This window comes from Cryptomeria japonica, chromosome 5 (assembly GCF_030272615.1).
Source record: "Cryptomeria japonica chromosome 5, Sugi_1.0, whole genome shotgun sequence".
NCBI classification, from domain to species: domain Eukaryota; kingdom Viridiplantae; phylum Streptophyta; class Pinopsida; order Cupressales; family Cupressaceae; genus Cryptomeria; species Cryptomeria japonica.
The window spans coordinates 326,767,505-326,773,470 of NC_081409.1; positions in this window are offsets into that span (position 1 = coordinate 326,767,505).

The following is a 5,966-nucleotide window of genomic DNA, read 5'->3' on the forward strand; positions in this document are numbered from 1 at the left end:
GAATTGTGCTGAGAAAAGTTCATGGGGAATTCTTTTGGCTTGACTCCATCCATAAGATTATAAAAGAAGCAGTTAGGGCAGTGACTGGCTTACCTTCCACCGATAGCAGGCCTAATAAAACTAAAAAGGTTCCAAACAACACTGTGATGACCCTAATCAGTGCAACCCATGACAACAGATCCTTGAGAGTAAATGATGCGAAGGATATTAATGTCAGATTCATTAGCATGATTCTAGGATACAAGACTACACATGCTAACAGAATAAACTCTGTTTCTAGTTTATGTATCAAGAGTGCTTATGACATGGTGAACAACAACACAAAGATTGACATATGTGAATGGTTAAAGGATAAACTAATTGACAACCTGAAGAAAATTAAGGGTTACAAGAAAGGTACTTTCAGATTTGGTAACTTGTATGCCTAATGCTATACATTACTAAGGAAGTTCCTGATATAGGTAGAAAAGAATTTGGTTTTGACATACCGGTAGGCAAAAAACTACTAGATATCCTCAATGGCATGGGAGATGACATGGAAAAGAACATAATTGAATGCTTTTAGGCATTTAAGGCTAGAATGAAGATTAGCGAAAGACTATCTCAAACCATAGTTGATAAATATCAGAAAGAGATATGCTTTGTTATAAAGAAAGATGAAATCTGGATGGAAGTAGTGGTTCCTAGAACTGTTTGGGTTATTGAAATGGGTTATGAGGTAGATGAAAACATAATTGAGACATATGTTAAAGCCCTACTTGAAGCCCCTAGAGAACCCAAAGAGGAAATATTTGGAAATGTTGAAACCATTGAGAGCAATGTACAAACCCTTAAATGAAGGAAGAAAAGAGAACAATCTATCAGAAAAGCAACAAACAAGCCAAAGAGATTAAAGAAAACATATTGAATATTCTGTTAGCATTTGACATTATAACAGACAATGGGAGATTGTTGGAATTTCAATAAGGATATTAAGAAAGTTGTTGATGATTATGGATATAATTGATTAAGGATGTTTACTGTCTTAATATTATTATTTTGTCATTGATGTCAAGAAATTGATTTTCTAATTCAGTATGATGTTGCCATATCTTGAGAAGTATGATTTAAAGAGTATAAAGATGTCGGTAAAAGACACATGAAAGATTAAGATGAATAAGAGGATGAATAAGGTATTCAATGGGCAACTATTACCGAGTCAGACAATGATGAGATCATGATGTTTAGATTGTTTTGACATCATACATATGTTATAAATTGTGAGGTTAATACTATACTATGTTACCAAGCAAAGAACCTAGACAGTAAACCCTAAGGAACCTAGTCGGTAAACCCTAAGGTTATCGCTATCGGTTAATGAAGGCGGAATGTCTACCGAGTGAAGTTTAGTATTTACCAAGTTGTAACCGAGCTATAACAAAATGCATTAAATGGTTACATGCGTTATTTAATGAAGGAAGTTGATGAGTTGGAGTTGCTTAAATGATTGATAAGCCATGCATGAAGTTTGTTAATGAATCTATGGCAAAGGAAAGTCGGCAGGAAGATCTACAACGTAGACTGAACCGCAATACCCAAGCACAAGTTCCAAGAAATGTATGCAAGTTCCAAGGCAGGGTAAAACATTTTTAGATCGAAAGATGCATTGAACTTGGTCAAAGTTTGAAGATTTGATGGCTATGATTGATCATGGGAAATGTGATCAAGGAGATTAAGCGGTTAGCTAATTGTTTATAAATAGGGAACCGTTGATAAACAATGCATGCGGGCAAGTGTATGCACATGGATGCTACATAGTGATTACCGAGCACAGAAGCTTGAAGACTTGTTTGAATAACAGAGTATAGAAGCCCAACAGATGGACAAGATTAGTTCTATGTCTAGATTGTATTGAACAAATAAGAATCTGCTTTAGCATTTTAGATGTGAAGTTGCAGATAGATTTTTATTACTGTTATTTTGTGAAAAGTGATAGAAAATCTCTTAACCGAGTGGACTTAATAGTCTTATTTGTAAAACCCTCTAGCAAGGTGATATACTGATTGAGTGTTTGAAATCCTTTAACAAGGTCACTTCTAACAAGGTGAAGATCCTAACAAATCTGAGGGAAATCCCTTAACCGGGTCACATCTAGCAATGTGTTTGTAATCTTTAATAGGATTTGCTTTTAACCGAGCATACTCTAGAAGAGTATATTTCTTAGTGGGTCCAAAATCCCACAGTGGTTTTTCCCTATTTGGGTTTCCACGTTAAATCTGGTATTATGAGATTTATGATGTTTATATCCTTTTGAGTTTGCATGTTTAACAATTTTGGCTATATTACTAAAGTATATGTTACCGAGGTTGAATCTGATGTTTTTATGGAAGATTAAGTTTGTATGATTCACCCCCCCTCTCATCTTGTTGGCTATTGGATCTGTACTTACATTTAGTATCAGAACTATCAATTGGTATCAGAGCATTTGGACTCTAGAAGAAAAGTTTAAAGGCACTTGAGTTAAAGATCCAAAGATGTATAAGTGGGATGCACCGAAGCTGAACAAGTCAAGTTTCTCTACATGGCAGAAAAGGATGAAGCTGAATCTATCAGGAGTTGGAGAATATGTTGTATACTATTTAGAGAATGATTTTGTTACACCGAGCACCTATCCATTGACAATGGAAGAGATAAAGGCAAAGCAAGAACATATTCATGCAATGATTGAAATAACATCTGCATTGACCGATTCAGAGTTTAATGATCTAGAAGGCTGCAATGATGCAAAGGCAATGTGGGATAAGCTCATATCAGTATATGGAGGAGATGAAAATGTTCAAAGAGCAAAAGTAGATAGTCTAAGAGGACAACTTGAATCCATGAGGATGAATGAAGGTGAGAACATAACTCAGTATAGTACAAGACTAAAGGAGATTGTCAATCAAATCAAAGGAGCAGGTGGAACTATTGAAGAAAAGGATATAACAAGTAAGTTGTTAAGAACCCTTCTAGCAGCTTATGCAATCCGAGTCTCTACAATCAATGAATTGAGGTCTTTACCTAATATGTCAGTTTCTTTAGATGCTACTATTGGTAAGCTACATGCATTTGAGTTAAGTAACTTTGATAACAGTGGATCTTTGGTAAATAAAGTTGAATCTGCATTTAGTTCTTTTCATCTTGATGAATCTAATGATTACAATGAAAGAAAGTATAAGTACTTTGAAGGAGATCATAGTGGAGCAAGTGAAAGATTTCATAAGAACATGGAAGAAGTACACAAACTGTATGAGGAAATTAGAAAGCAGGAAGAGTTTGAAGCACTATTAGCCAGAAGGTTACCGAGAGGCAAAGGCAAGTATAAAGGAAAACTACCTTTGAAATGTTTCAATTGTGATAAAATAGGACACATAGCTTCTAACTATCCTGACAAAGATTCTACTGAAAAGAGAGATTACCGAGATGACAAACATAAAGATAATCATTATAGAGGACATCAAGACTTCAGAAGAAGAGATAGAAAGACATGCTTAATAGCCAATGAGGAATCCAATGATGATAAATCAGATGACATTGATACAGAGGAAGTAGTTTATGTGGCTATCAAAGATGGATCAGATGAAGAAAGGTATGAAGAAAAATCCCTAATATCTCACATAAACACTAATGATTCTTGGATCATAGATAGTGGTTGCTTACATCATATGACAGGAGATAAACACAAGTTTGTTATGTTAGAAGATTATGATGGAGGCTATGTTAGATTTGGTAATGATGCACCATGTCTGGTGAAAGGTAAAGGATCTATAACACTTCTTGACAATGCTAAATGTAATGATGTTTATTGGGTTGAAGGTTTGAAATACATTTGTTGAGTGCAGCATAGCTAAACAACACAGGTTACCGAATACAATTTCAGAAAGGAATTGTCAAAGTTCATGACAAGAATGGAAAGTTAGTTGCTACCGAGACACAAACAAAAGGTAATACATTTCATCTTGACTCAACTCGGAATAAATGTCTTTATGCAAAGATAAATGATACCTGGTTATGGCATAAAAGGTTTTGTCATGTAAATTTTGATAATTTGATCAAAATAAGCAAGAAGCACCGAGTAAGAGGTCTACCGAGTCTTGAAAAACCTGAGAATGCTATGTGCCGAGGATGCCAGATGGGTAAGATGACAAGATCAAGATTTACAAGTAAGTCTTACACTTCTAAGGGAATTTTAGATCTTGTGCACATTGATCTTTGTGGTCCTATGAAAGTTCAAAGTTATTATGGTGATAAATATTTCATATTATTTGTGGATGACTATTCAAGGATGATGTCAGTAATGTTTTTAAAAGAAAAATCAGAAGCTTTTCAAATGTTTAAATGGTACAAGGCAAGAGTTGAAAATGAAACAGGAAGACAACTGAAATGTCTTAGATCAAATAGAGGAGGAGAGTTCACATCTGATGAATTCAACTTATCCTGCAATGATCATGGTATTAAAAGACAAGTCTCTGCACCAAGAACTCCACAGTAGAATGGAATAGCTGAGAGAAGAAATAGATCTATTGTGGATTGTGCTAGAACATTGATGACTGAAAAGAAGGTGCCACAAACATTTTGGAGAGAAGCAATAAGCACAACGGTTTACACCTTGAACCGAGTACAATTGAAGAAAGGTACTTTGAAGACACCATATGAAATCTGGTATGATAAGAAACCCAATGTAAGTTATTTTAAAATCTTTAAAAGTAGATGCTATGTTCACAAAGATGATAGAAATGGCAAGTTTGATCAGAAGAGTGAAGAAGGAACATTTCTAGGTTATTCCTCTAGAAGCAAAGCATTTAAATGTCTGATCATCTAACAAAATAGTAGAAAGTGCAAATGTAAAAATTAATGAATTTGTAGAAAGAATGATGAAGGAAATTCCAAGGAACCAGAAGACTATGATGAATTTGTCTATGTTCAACCGACAAGTCTTACCGAGAAAACTGTTGAAGAAAATGAAGAGAATATCCAGTTACCAAGTGATGAAGAAGATCATACAGAGCCTACTAAGCCTATATTAGCCAAGTATGTCAGAAGACATCATGCACCAAGTCAGATTATAAGAGATAAGGATGATCCAGTGATGACAAGGAACAAACTAAGATAGGACACATGTCTGATATCTGAATTTGAACCGAGACTAGTGAAAGAGGCATTTAACAGTGAAGATTGGATAAATGCTATGATAGATGAGATTGATCAAATCAAGAAGAATGACACATGGACACTAATCCCAAGACCGAAGGACAAAAATGTAATCGGTACAAAGTGGATTTTCAGAAACAAGCTAAATGAAAAAGGAGAGGTCATTTGAAACAAAGCAAGACTAGTTTGCAAAGGTTATGCTCAAGAAGAAGGAATTGATTATGGTAAAACTTTTGCACCTGTTGCTAGACTTGAAGGAGTAAGAACATTGTTGGCATATGCTGCTTTCAAAAAGTTCAAGGTATATCAAATGGATGTCAAATCTGTATTTCTAAATGGAATATTAGAAGAAGTTTTTATTGAACAACCTGAAGGATTTGTTGAAGACAATAATAAAGATTAGGTATGTAAATTGAACAAAGCTTTATATGGTTTGAAACAGGCACCTAGAGCATGGTATGAAAGATTGCACTCTTATTTGATTAAGATTAGTTTTATAAGGACAAGTGAGAACAACAATATGTACATGAAGAATGATGAAAATGGAATACTGATCTCAACCATATTTGTTGATGATATTATATTTTGTGGGAATGACTCTTTATGCAAATGAGCAAAGAATTTGAGATGTCATTAATCGGTGAGACAAAGTATTTTATAGGTTTACAGATACTGCAAATGAAAAATGAGATTTTCATTACTCAATCCAAGTACATAAAGGAAATCTTGTAGAAATTTGGAATGGAGGATTCAAAACCAGTAAGTACTCCTATGACTACCAACTGTAAATTATCAAA